The sequence below is a fragment of the Salminus brasiliensis genome, chromosome 16 (assembly GCF_030463535.1).
Source record: "Salminus brasiliensis chromosome 16, fSalBra1.hap2, whole genome shotgun sequence".
NCBI classification, from domain to species: Eukaryota; Metazoa; Chordata; class Actinopteri; order Characiformes; family Bryconidae; genus Salminus; species Salminus brasiliensis.
The window spans coordinates 26,715,010-26,729,348 of record NC_132893.1 but is presented as its reverse complement, the minus strand read 5'-3'; the positions used below and the strand labels follow the sequence as shown (position 1 = coordinate 26,729,348).

General features: G+C 40.1%; 1 protein-coding gene across 4 annotated transcripts in view; it reads left to right on the top strand.

Moving 5' to 3' along the window:
* The window catches only part of psd3l (pleckstrin and Sec7 domain containing 3, like), a 109,513-nt gene that overhangs the window by 13,184 nt on the left and 81,990 nt on the right, over positions 1–14,339 (top strand). Inside the window, exon 1 of one of the 4 annotated variants that reach the window (XM_072658141.1) lies at positions 10,045–10,215. The exons of the other annotated variants lie outside the window; for them this stretch is intronic. The gene's annotated coding sequence lies outside the window, so the exon portion shown is untranslated. Of the gene's footprint in view, positions 1–10,044; positions 10,216–14,339 lie in introns of those variants that run through there. 4 annotated transcript variants of the gene reach the window in all.

The following is a 14,339-nucleotide window of genomic DNA, read 5'->3' as shown; positions in this document are numbered from 1 at the left end:
AATACACCTAATAACACCTAATTATGTCATGCAGGGATCTCCTCAAGGTCTGCTTCATCCCAAATTATGAGCATTAAAATAGAAATGCAAAATAAAAATGCTATTATTATTATTATTATTGTTACTATTATTATTAATAATAATCATTACACAAGAGATCACATATCTGCTATATATGGCTGTTTGAGTTTTTCCCATGTAGAAAGTCTGCAGCCTTTTTTGGCCATTTTTCTTTATTAGAGGCTGTTTACACCTTGGATCAACATGTGTTTTCCCTGATCACATTCCAATGTCAATAAACATGAACCTACTGGCACCATTCCTAATGCCAGGTGTGGACTAGAGGGGTGTACAGTTGTTCAGTTGTTTATATACATGGAAAACGTCCCGCAGATGGCTCTTCATAGAACTGCCAAAAAGAGCCAGAGGATCCTTTTTCAGTACTATAGAGAACCCCTCTTGTATAAAGTGTACAGCCTCCCCTTGTCAGTCTTGAGATGTTTAGACCTAAATAGTCATTGTTATCATTCCTAAGCCCAGGAACTTCACAGTGTGCTGAAAGTGGATTCACTGCTGATTCTCAGCGAGGAGTGTGAGCTGGAGTTGTGAGGGCATTGCTGAGTCATCGGGTTGACAGCTGATGCTGTGCTGCAGGGGCCCGCGTTGGGCCTGCTGGAGCTGGGAGTAATCAGCACGTCCCATGTTTATCTCCTGACCTGAGCCTGATCCCACAGGCAAGGAGAAGAGCATGGCTTTACTGGATGCCTGTGTTTGTACATTAATCATGAATATGCTGTTAAGCCAGACAAAAACTGGGAGAACCTACCAGATTAGAAACTGTTGAGTCAGTGATGTACCTTTTGACATATTTTATTGTTCAGAACTGAAAGGTTACATTCTTAACATTCCTCAAATTCTTTTTGGTCACTCAAGATAAGATTAGAGGTGAGTTCTGGGTTAGACGTTTTAATGATACACTATATGGACAAAAGTATTGATTTCATTCATTGTTTCTTCAGGATTCAAGGGTATTAAAAATAGTTCATCCTGCTTTTCTTGGAGTAGCTGTCCCTACTGTCCAGCGGCAGGACTTTCTACTAGATTTTGGAGCATTTGAGGATTTGATTGCATTCAACACCAAGAGTAATTGATGGCACAGTCATTTCAGAGGACACAGTTCTACTGCTCCACAGCTCAATGCTGGGGGGTGCTTTATTCCCCACTGGCATTAGGCATAATGCCAATAGGTTCATGTTTATCTGCTCCAGCGAGTCCTATTCTATTGGCAGTACTTCTCTACAGCGACTGGACAAGCTATGTGTTGCTGTCTGGGTCAGCAGTGGGTGTAACTTAAAGTAGCCGAATGCACTCATTAGAAGGGGTGTCCACAAACATTTGGACATATGGTTTATGTTATTATTATATTCAGGCAGGTGGAGGTGTGTAGAGTAGCCTGATGCCATTCTTATGTAAAATTATTGTTCCTTCAGTGAAATAAATACTCAAATAGAAGTAAAACTTTCCAAGAACATCCAGGTTCAGAAACGGCAAGTTCCCTACAGAACTGCAGTGGGACTTCTTAGTATATCCAGCATCTATCAGCATAGAACCTGAAGGCTATTAGTTGCATTTTTGGGGGGGGGGGGGGGGGGATGTGGGGGCTCATTTTATGAAAGAAAAATCTCAATATAGAGGTATGACATTTTGAGATGTCATACCAAAATAGAGGTATGATATCTCAAAATAGAGGTATGAATGTATTAGTTAAAAAAAACTAATACATTTAAGCAAATAAACAACATAAACATAAACAAATATGGCTAAAATGTAACCTCAAAGAACCATTTGAATGTGTAAATGATTCTGTACCTGGAAAAATGGTTCTTTGTGTACAAGGAACATTTCATAGATGGCTGTTTATCTCTTTTTTCTTACAGATACATTCTTTAAAACCATTTGTTTCAGCAATATGAGTGTTTTCTTACAGATCACATTAGAACAGATAGAAATCCTTGTTCCTTTTTACTGAGTTGATGTTTATCTCTGAGTGGTCCAGCAGACTAATGTGCTGCCACAATGACCTGAGGATCACTGGTTCCAATCCTAGGTCATGCTGCCTGCCATCAGCAGCTACAGCCTGAGAGAGCACAATTTGACCCCCTCTCCCCATATCCTAATATTGGTAAAAAATAAGTAACAATAGTTTTTAATTTTAAAGAAAGTAGTTGATTGAGTAGTCTTCTGAGCTATATTGAAGTTCAACTCTTGGTTTCCATATTTCTCCTGGATGCTTCCAGCCTGAGCGTGGATTTGTTTACCTCCATCTCCAGCTAACCTGATTTTACATCATGTTGCTAGGGGTGGTAGGCATGTGAAGCCGAGCCCCTTTGTAGTTGAGGTGAGCCTTGGAAAAGAAGGAAGAGTGAATTAAGAATTTATATATATATATAGAGCCGGGGAGGAGGGGTTCAAGGCATGGTCCATCTCCCAAAATAAGCAAAACTAAGCAGTGATTTACCAAAGCAAATGTTGGATGCCAACTATAAATAATAGACTCTCATGAACAGATATTGTAATGGACACAGTGATGTAAAACCGCTACTTTTTGTATGAATGTTATTTATGTATGTATTTTAATATTTGCATAAATGAACTTATATTGTCCTAGATGATTAGCTTTCTAATTCTATATTTCACCAATGCCTGAAACATTTGTACAGTGCTTGAGTAGTAAATGTAATGATCCAGAATTGTAGTTGAGTACATTAGTTATTAGTTAGTTATTAAATAGTTATTCTAAATACACACAGTGTACACACTGTAAAATACAATACCGAATGGCTGTAAATTCTGTCCACATATAAAAACAAGCCTCTTCTCCTCAGCTAACCCCCAGAGTGTGCTCCTTTGGCTGGCGGAGAGGGCTGTAATGTGGGTCTGAGTCATTGCTCTGCAGCCTCCCACTCCCCCTCAAGGCCGACTGCTTCACGGCCAGCACTTCACCTCATGATGAATGGCTATTAAAGACAAAACAGGTCTAGTTATCCTTGAGGAGGGAAAAAAAGACCCCAACACAATGCGCGTTGAGCCTTTTAAGCTTCATGAGGGAATTCTGTAATGTGCCACAAAGCGCTGTCAGAGCATGGCTGTTGGTCTGTTGTGCTAGCGTACGCAGGTCCAAGCAGACATGGTGGTGTTTTCTGATGTTGTTCATCTTTTCTAAGACCAAACTCGGAAGGATCGGAAGGATTGGTATAGCCCTAAACTGGGAGAGGGTAGTGAGGCAGAGGAGAAGAGATGTGAAGGGCTACGCTTGTCCAAGTCAATACAGTTCTCTCTTAGTGCGCAGTAAGACCAATCATGCTAGCACACACTGATGTCACAAAATGCTACACCCTCTTACATAAACAACAGCTTGAGCAAAGCTTGCAGTAATTGCATAAGCATGGTGCATAAACATGTTGCGACAAGTCTGAACGAGGCCCTAGTTACTAGTTATAAGTTCTTAGTTGTTAGCAAGTACATGAACTTTGCAAGTGCAACACCTCTTAGTAGCGAAGCAACCACAGGTCTAATTCCTCTGCTGGCTGGCTGCAGTATGGGTATGTGTAGATCCACCCATCCCCTCATGTTTCAATGATCCAATTTTTAATCTCATTTTTCTCCTCTAAACTGTCTTTCCATTTCCAGTGTCTAATTCCAACAGTTAGTTTATAATATTGGCACATGTATCAGTTTCTGCCATGAATCAGTTTTATAAGAAGTTAAAGTTGTTTTTTAAAAGAAGGCGGAGTTACACTTAGGAATTAAGTGATTGACAGCCTTGGCTGGAAGAGACGGCTGTCTGCAGGACCTGCCTGGCATCCCTTCTGTTCATTACATGGAGTAGCTGAGTTGTAGTGTAACATACATGAACTGCACTTTTACTTTACATTTTTACTTTACACTTTAACTTTACACTTGCCAGATAAACTGATAATCCAGGGGGAACATCCTCTTTGCTCCTGCGCTGTAAGCTCAATCAAGGTGGTCAGAGACATGCTTGGTTTTCTGCTCTCTACTGCTCAGACTCCGGTTGCAAATTTGACAACATGGCGGGCAGTTTTCTTCATTGTTTTAAAACGGGAAGGATTAGAACATGATGTTTTCTACAGTCATTAGTGAACACCCATATTTCATGTCCTCAATGGTATCATTGCTGCAGTTAGTGTACGTTCTAGCTCTGTGGAAGTGTTTGAGGAGATGGGGAACCTTGTCATTTTGGAGAACTCCAAACCGCTGCCTTACCGCATGGTTCTGAGTAAAAGATCAGTAATGTCTTCATTTTTCCTCGCTCTACTGCGAGGGCCTGCTATTAGTGAAGCTTAATATTCTGAAGATTGCATCATTTATTCGGGATATAAATGTTTTATTTTGAGGAGATTTTTCTAACAAGCCAGTTTGAAACCATCCAGACCTTAATTTGGAAACCGCTACCCCGGGTAATGACAAAAGATTCTTCAAGAATATATAATGTGGACTAAAAAAAAAAGGTTGATTTGCATGCTTAGCAGAGGTTCCTGTGATGTCGGCCTGCGCTCCTCTTAGAATGCTAAAGTCATTTTAAGTGGCAGCAAGCCAGATGAATGATAATGATGACCGCTTCCCCTGGAGAGATCAAACCACAGATTAACAAGAAGTCAGACACCACTCAATATGCTGGGTGACAAATGTTAATCTGAGTGGCAGATCAGGTCTCATTAATATCAGCATAATAAAGGTATTTCTCAAGTGGTGTAAGAAAAGTAAACATATAGGTTGTGTTACTGCTGTTGTTTTTGTTCAGTAACCTTATCGGATTAAGAGGCTGTTCCGTAGAAGGACGTTGTTTGATGATCTAACTGCTAGAAGGTTAAGAACCAAAGAGAAGAGACTTGAGATGTCCTTTTAAAAGCATGGATTAAACTGTTTCCGAACATAAGACAGGACAGATGCCTTTAGGTCATCAGGCTAGACGTGCCGAAACTCAGTAAAAAGCACCCATGGTTTCCAGCACCTACTACTCAACAACTGAACCAAAAGCCAAAAAGTGAAAGGGTGCGAACCACTAACCTCATAGATGGGGTAGAGTGTAACAGGTTTAGGTGCTGCTTGCAGCTGCTGCTAGGATAGTCACAATTACATTTATTTAGTTATTTGTTCTTTGAGCCAAATGATCCACTTATAATATACACCAATAAGCCACAACATTAGTACCATGTGCTGAATATTGAGTAGATCTCACCATTCGAGGCATGGACTACACAAGACCTCTGAAAGTGTCCTGGGACATCTGGCACCAGGTGCCACAGCAGCCCTGTGTGCCCTTGAACCTGTCGCCAGAACCACTTTTGGGAAGTACTGACCACTGCAAACCAGACAAGTAGGCCTACGTTTATCTAAAATGAGATGATTTGGTCATATAGGCTATTAAGGCAATTTGTTGGTTTTGCTAAAAGAGAAATGGTTGTATTAATGTACATTAACATACTGGTTTGATCGGTATTTCCACTCTCACATTGCCACAGTCCTACAACTTAGGTCAACTTAGGTCCACTTAGAGTCCGCAGTGTCCTCTTTTTAAAAAAAACAAAAATATGGTTGACCATTTGGATCATATGTTTCAAGATGATGATCAGCCAGATTCTACCAGGTGTGTTCAAACTTTTGACTCCTTTCATCTAACACTACACTTCAACTAACCCCACAGTGCGGAGGCTGTACCTTAGTCTGGATTTGGTACTATGATGCAGCCACCAAGAGTGAGTAAAATATAGAAGTTCAAAACAGTGTTGAGAGGAAATCTTGAGAAACAGCTTTTCGGATACTGTGACCGTTTATAAATGGTGTTGCCAAGGGAACAGGAGCGGATGAAACCAAAACATGGTTAACAGGAAACGCCCGTTCTTCCCTATCAAGTCGAAAGGAAACCAAAGGCCTGGTGCCCATTAAGACACGATTCCTGCGGTTTCAAAAGTATGTACATGTATTATCTTACAGATGTAGTTTAATATCGTAATTTATGATAAAAAAAAAACTTACTATCATGACAATTACCACTAATATTTTGTCTGAGCATGCCTACATCAGAAGAGTTAGGCATGGCTCTTGGCCCTGGGCTTTAGCTACTGTGCAGTTTTTCCCTTGTAGGCATATGTAGGCAGCTGTTTGCCGTTACTCCCGAGGCAGTTTCTACAGTGCTCTTTCTGATTGGACCTCGTTAAGTGAGGAGACACATTGTTTTGCAGCTTTGACCACAAGGCCACACTGCGTTCCTTTTTGGTTTCACATACGGCATGAAGACCAATGGCATGTACAGAAATTTGCTGTAATTAAAAATGTGATTTATGAAAAGAAGTAATAGCAGCACCATTCAGTAAGTTCAGCCTTAGTCAGTTCAGTGGTGTGGAGAAGCGGGTTAGGTCTTGGGCGTTTACATTCATTTCACAAACTGAAAGGCATCTGGACTTAGGGCAGTGGCGTGTCATACTGAAAGAATGACTTCCTGGTTTTGGTCACTTCCCCTGAAAGTGGTGCGAGGGGTTGTGGACAAAATGTCAATATTGAGCTATAGAAGCAAAACCAGAAGTGCACTGTGCAGAGCTTAAATGATTTCACTCTCACATTCTTTCAGGATGAGGCGGGTCTCTCTGAAGAGCTCCACCTTGAATGATCTCCCAGTCCATGTGGAAATGATTATGCATGATTATCGTTCACTTTTAGAAAAATGTTGAGAAAAGTTGACAGGAAATGAAGGACATGCACATTTTCCATCATTGAGATAAGTGTCATAATGTTGCTCCGATCTGACTGTTTTATACGGTCACTTAAAGCAACACATCTCAGCTCCAGCGTTTTGACAAGACCACTTTTTTTTTTTTTTTATAGAAAATGAGCCCCTCATTGAGAGTGTAATTACCAAAATGTGGACCATCCCTGCGAATGAACTCAATGCAATATTCATAAGGTTTAGTTAGTCAAAGTGACAGGTCTTTTAGTGCAGCTTGATCATGTCCTCTGTGTAATAGAGGAGGTGTTTTGGGTCTGAATATGTATTTGAGGTATATGCAAAGAGACAGAGACAAGCATATTCACCATTTGTGTTGGACACGGGTGGAATTTGGCCTCCACCTTTAACACATCTGTGCAGCAAACACACAAATTGATACAGTGAGCACATGCGCCTGTGAGACATTGCCCAGAAAGAGTTCAAATTGGCAGCCTAGCAATCCCAGGTATCAAACCCACAACCCTGTCATCAATAACCCAGTGCTCTATCCATTGAGCCACAACAGTCATATGTGATGAGCTGTAAATGTACCCGTCTGGGCTGTAAACGTTCAGATGTTGTATTTCACATGTATTTGTGTGAAATATGCTTCTTGCACTTTCAATGGCGGTTCTGTATCTAACAGCTTGTCCAGAAATGTAAAAAGTGTGTTCTAAAGGGAAGGCTCATAGTGTGAGATGTATTTCCTGCAATACAGTAAACATGAATAACACTCCCGACCTGTAGGAAAAATACCAATTCTCATTTAATTCTACTGTAATGTTTGAATTGTCTCGATATTGCCTAATATATCATTAATCTGACTCCAAATCTTTATCACTATAATCAGTATTGATGAACCACATATTAGCCCACCCCTAATGTACATGCATTTCTTTTCCACACAGTGCTTTTCTATATTATTTGCCGGTAAAACTTACTGTATAGTCAATTGTTAATCTTTAGTCTCAGTCTAAAATGAATAATAGAGATTATGAGGCATACTCTGTTACGTGTGTGTAAGGCATGGAAAATGTCCAGTTTCCAGTGTAGTCCAGAGCCTGTATTAAGAAACACATAGATTTATACAGTGTCCTGAACATGTCCCAAGGTCACTGAGAGAAACAGAGAGAGTCACTACTGGGAAATATTTAAACATCTGCACAGACACTCCCTACGAGCTCTCTATAAAACACACAAAAGCTATTGGTGTGGTCCATCTGTGGTCACAAGTGACAGAGGGGAAGCAGCCTTTAAAGTCACTACACCTCCAACAAGTCATCTGTAGAACCACATCCTTAAACGCTGGTTTCTCATCCTGCTGGCTTGCTCCTGGCCAGCGAGCACTGAACTCTCCGCATTCTTCCTCAGCCACTGCTGTTCCAGACACATTCCTGCCCGCGTACGATTAAGACAAGCCTTCATGGTGTTTAAGTTAAGGTGAGGAACATCTGCTTTGACGCATTCTGAAGAGGGTTTGTTTGGCTTAAAGTAGGAGTCTTTGGTGGAAGCTGAATGTTTGACTAGATGTTGGATGTTGACTGGATGTTGATTCTGGGGGCTATTCATAGTTTGCATTTACAGAACATGCGATTTACGAACAATGCTGGTTATCAGGCTATTGATCAAAAAGGAGAAACAGCCTGTCAATCCACATTAATATAGTGAACCAAGACACAGGGCTTCTATTCAGTAAAGGGGAACTCCACCGGTTTATCTAAATGTCTGCAACATTTAGTTAAACTGTAAATAACATATAATAATAAAATAATTAAAAATAAGAAATAATCAAAATTCTAGATTAATTTACTGAGTTAAAACTGTCCATTAAGGTCTGTTCTTAATCTTGTTCTGTAACTGTTGAAGATTGAGTTTAGAGATGTAGAACATTTTAGAAAACAATGTGCATCCTTTAAAGTTTTTAGATGACTGCAAACTTTGCAAACGGTGCTAGAAAATTCCATGTATATTTCATTACTGTCCAATGAAAAACATCAAGTTATCTTTTTAACTTTCAATAAAAGTCAGTGTAAAGATTTTTAATCAAAGTCATTTCTATTGGTCAGTTCAACTGGACAAAAATAGAGATACTTGTTTTTCATTGGACAGCAGTGATTTACAACCCTGTTATTTAGTTTTTTTTCTTCAAAGGCTCATCTCTGTTTTCATTGGCTGGCGTCCATCACTGCTACAGCTCACAGGAGCCACATAGCTAGCACAGCATGTCATAGCCTAGCCTATTCTACCTTAGCACTGTAACAACAACACTTACAAGATAGTGTTGCTGTCCTCTCTGTGTCCTCTAGGTGCAATGTGCAGTTTGCTAGCTGAACAACAAATTGTAGCTGGTTTTAGCCTTTTTTTTTAGCCTCGATCCTGTGTTCTCCTGAAGTAGCTTTTACGTTTAGCCTTGGAAGACCTTGCTAGTGGGTTGGCTGTACGTAAATTTTGGGGGTGTAAATATAACTAGTCCAGACTGTTACGTAACATATTTTAGGTTTTGGAATTTGCTGTTTTCTGTTTTACATGCCGACTCTTCTTTTTTGTTGAAGAGACATTTATTATGTAGCCCTACCAGGGTACATTTTCCATTATAGGGCATCTTTAGATGTAAAGGCATTCAGGGTGGTTTGTTGGGTCTATTTCTCTGATTCAGAGAATCCGACCAACTCCGAATCGTTCACAGTATTAAGAACTTTAACCAAACAGCATCAGACACCTCTAAAAGATTATATAAAAAAAAAATAATATAAAAATGACATGACATGTAGGTTCACTGGTGGTTTTAGGAGCACTGTGACCCCTGGTCCATTCACCATCACTGCAGCAGGGGTCACAGGGGTCTCACACCAAACCACTCTTAAAGACAGAATTAAAATCTGAGCAATTAAAAAATGCACATTTCAGTGCAAGGAATTCCCCTGTATTCACTTCTCCAGTCCAGTCCAAGCACATGTAGTCTGAGAGTTAGCGAGCATTTGGGTTTAGCATGAGCAGGTAGGTGATGTGATTTTGGCCCTTGTTAGTGGTTTTATGTCCTGGAGGAGTTTTTAGCTTTGCTTCAGACGAGCTTTGTCTTTCTTAGCCCGATTTCAGCAGACTTTCTTTTCTCCTCCAAATCCACACACCGCCTTCCTTTCTAGGTACTCTGTCTGTGTGTGTGTGTGTGTGTGTGTGTGTGTGTGTTTGACTGGGTGCAGTGCTTTGTGGGAAACGCCACCTCTTTTCCGTCCAGAGATGAGCCGGGATCCAAGAAAGTGAATGTTTTAGCGCGCTCGGTGTGAATGATGGTATGGAGTGGTTTCCATATGCTCCCCAAATGCTCCTAACACGGCGCTGTAGTCTGGACTCGATGCTAGGAGAAGGCCACTCTGGCTGCTGCTGGAAGGCATTGCTCGTAGCTCCGTGTGGATTGCCGAGTTTTGCAGGTAAACAAAGCAACTTGTAGCTGCTCGTGCCTGCAGCGTCGTGTCTGCCTGCCTGCCTGTCTGTCTGCCTGCCTGTCTGTCTGTCTTCCTGCCTGTGCTATTACTGTTGGTGCTTTTAGTAAAAGGCAGGCAGCTGCACTCTGTACGATTCTGTTACTGAAACCTGTAACTCGCACAGCGCTGCAAACGCTTTTACGACTACGTGGAGCCTTCGTGCCTTTTAGATGCTAGCTTGAGATTTATCAGGAAAAAAATGTTAACAAAGGTGAACAAACGGACGTGTAGCACGAAATAGTCTTTGAGATGAAGTTTCATAACTTTTTCATAACTCTGATCACGGCATGCTTGCTTGAAGTTGGCTGTTTTTTCGACTTTCCAGTCCACCTTAAATTTTCATCACTTACGTCCCAGCGCCTGCGCGGCCGCCGGACTGCAACAGCTGCAGAATTTAAGGTGGAACGGAACTTCCAACTTCTTCAACTGTAAGTCCGGGTTATGTGCTACATATAACTTCAATAAACTTGTAATGTTCAATGCATGAGTTTAGTTACTTGCTAAGTCACAGTTTATGCGTTTAGGATTTCGATTTCGGTCTGATTTGGAGCAGTGGTGGCTGGTTGGATGGTTGCGCTGGCTTGGTTGAATCTACTGTGCGGATTTTTGAGGCTCAGTGCTCTTGCATTGTGAATATTTCACCGACCCCTTTGTGTAGTTGGGGGGCCTCATTCTTTAGGATTGAGGCTCTTTTCCATATGTATAAAGGACATTCCCTTACCAAAAAAAAAAACACACACATAAAGCTTTTGTATTGATGTAGGTTATATATCTGTATACAACTGCCCCCCTGTTTCTGATATTCTGTCCAATCATACTAATCCATAATGCTTGTGTAAAACCCTGTTTGTAAAGTATAGTGATTGTGCAAATTGACTATCATTTTTCTTTTAATTCTTGAGAAACTCTTCTCTTACTATTGATCCATTTCATAAGCTGATTAGCTTGTCTGATCATTGCAGACAGTATTAATAATTCTTATTTATATATTTAGGTACTCTGCTTGAAAGGTTTCTCTCTGACTTGAGCTGAACGCAGCTGAAAGTAGTTGTTCCTCTTTCTTTACACTCATTTCACTCGAACCGCAGTAATAGTTTATTTAGTTTAAAATGGCAGGGTGTGTCCACTCCCTGGCTCACTCTATTGTAATGTTCTACATAAAATCACTACTGCCTTACTCTCCCACACTCGTGGTGCACATTCATGTTCAATGTACTATGTAAGATGTGATCCATATGAATGGTTCACATGCATAGAAACCATGTGTGTTTTAATTATTGTATTTTATTGATTCCTAAAAGACGTGTTTAAAATGGCATAAATGTGCCTCTGTTAAGATCATATGTCTGTTTCTAACTGCTTTCACACTCCTAGCTAGATAATACTCAGAAATGGGGTTGTATTTTTTTTTTTTTTATTACAGCCACAGAGGGCTAAATGGTTAACAGTCTTCATTCAGGCCTGAACATTGACTCATAAAGAGCAGTTGCAGACTCTGGAAGTAAACGCCTTGCCAGCTGTATCTTATATATATCTGCTTTCAGAAGACATGTGCTTTATTCTGGAGACGTCTTTCACTGGTGTAAGTAGCCTATATTTTATTAAAGCACATTTGTGTGATGTCCAGTAAAAACTTTATTATTATCTTTATTATTTTTTTTTTAAATAAATGTCAACCAGGGAGGACTATGCAAGGATTGTATATGTTGGTTAACATTTTAAACTCATGTTTAGCAGCCTGTACCTGACTCAGAAGATCTGTTGGTGGCTCCAGACGTCTATTCCTCAGTTTGTATTAGTTACTGAGTAATGCAGTTTGTGGATGATGAGCCTTTATAGTGATAAAGTTGAATACTAAACGTTGAGGTTATGGGGTTGGTTGAGATTTGTTGGTAGTCTAGGTTGCCTGCTAGGTGACGCAACAGAATTGGCAGTTAGTGTGATGTTGGTGAGAAGATGTGGTGGCTCCTCATGTGATTGAGTCCTATGTATTGGTTGAGAATTGGCACTCACAGCATCTGAGGTAAATTTATTACACACTGTATATTTAAACAGTGCTTGTTTTTCCCTTAACAGTATTGATCGATTTTTCTCGGAGGAATCTTTCAGCATGATTTGTCCAAACGTGTGCCATTTTGGGGAATAAAGGTAACCCTTTCAGCATTTTGGACAGTCTATAAAAGGAATCTGGTTACTGTAGTTTTGGTTCTTCTTTGGCATCCAACTGGTTTGTCTGCATAAAATGGAAAAATCATTACAGTATTATTGCTACACTCACCAGTCAGCCATAGCATAGCACCACATGTCTAATACTGAGTAGGTCCTCTTATGCTGCTGCAACAGATCTCGCTATTTGAGGCATGGACTCATGGACAAGATCTCTGAAGGCGTCCTTTGGTAACTGGCATCAAGACATTAGCAGCAGATCCTTTAAGTCCTGTAAGTTGTAAGATTGGTCCTCCATGGATCGCATCAATGAGCCTTTGGTGTCCATGAACCCTTTGCCAGTTCACTGGGTGTCCTCTCTTTCCTCTCTTGGATCACTTTTGGTTGATACTGCCAACTGCATGCTGAGAATACCTCATAAGTCTGATGTTTTGGAGATGTTCTGACCAAGTAGTTTAGCCATCACAGTCTGGCCCTTGTCAAAGTAGCTCAGATCCTTATGCTTGGCAATAATTCCTGCTTTTAACACATTACTTGCTGCCTAATTTACCCACCCCTTGACCGATGCCACTGTAGATGAAGGTAATCATTAATTACATTTACATTTACATTTATGGCATTTAGCTGACGCTCTTATCCAGAGCGGCTTACAAGGTTACTGGTATTACAGATGTGGGTCAGTGTAGTGTTAGGAGTCTTGCCCAGGGACTCTTATTGGTGTAGCGCAGCATAGTCACCCAGACCGGGAATCGAACCCCTGTATTCCACGTGGTGTGGTAGCGCACTGGCAGGTAGTGGTGTTATCTGTTGCGCCACACCAACTACAATTATTTATTTATTTATTTATTTATATATATATATATATATATATATATATATATATATATATATATATATATATATATATATATATATTATTATTATTATTATATAATAATATTATTATATTATTATATAATAATTATTATTATAATTAAGTGTTTTTCACTTCCCCTGTCTGTGATGCTTCATGCTATTGTTGATGCTATTCTATATTCAATGTTATTGTATTATATGATATAACTTACCATATCAATAATGTCTTAATGAGAGGGCATAATATATTGTAGCCTAGAAAAGCCAATACAGTGGCAGTGATATTCCTAGTAACTGACTAGGGGACATGCATTGTCAGAACCTACATTGTAATTCTCATTCATGTCCCAGTGTCCATGAGAGAACATACTTTTTTTCCTGTCAGTCTACGGCCATACAGGCCCGTCACGGTTTTCATCCAGATGTGTTCAGCTGCTGTATGACTAAGTAGGAGTTAATAAAGATATGGCTTCATGTGGTTTTGTGTTTTGGAGAAATCACAGGCTTTCTTTTACACTCCCACTTTGCTCAGTGCTGCTGTATAATAGGAGAGACAGCTCAACAGCGTACTTGTTGGGACATAACGAGGTGTTCTCCTCAAACCAGATAGTCATTTAGGTCCAGTTGCCAAGTTAAGGATGAAGTTTAAAAAAAGTCTTTCAGATCCTCTTTCATAAATGAGGATGTCCTTAAAGTAAAAAAGAAAAAGAAAGAAAAAACATTATCTGTGTATCTGTGACAACTACCGGAACATCTTATGTCATATCATAACCTGGATGGCATTAAGATCCTAGTCCAGAGCTGCCCGAAAATGTGACATTACACCCCCTGGCTAAAGCTGCAGTCACTAGACTGAACCAAGACTGATCCAGAAGATAGGTAAATATAAATATAGCCATTTTGGCACAGTTAGCAGTCTAGCTAACTCGCCAGCTAATAAGCTGTAAAAACGCAGCTTTTACAATTTTGTCAGATACTAATATATTAATGAGAGCGCTGATGCACACTGAGTTGTAGATAACTGGCATGGTACAGCTGCACATCGCTGA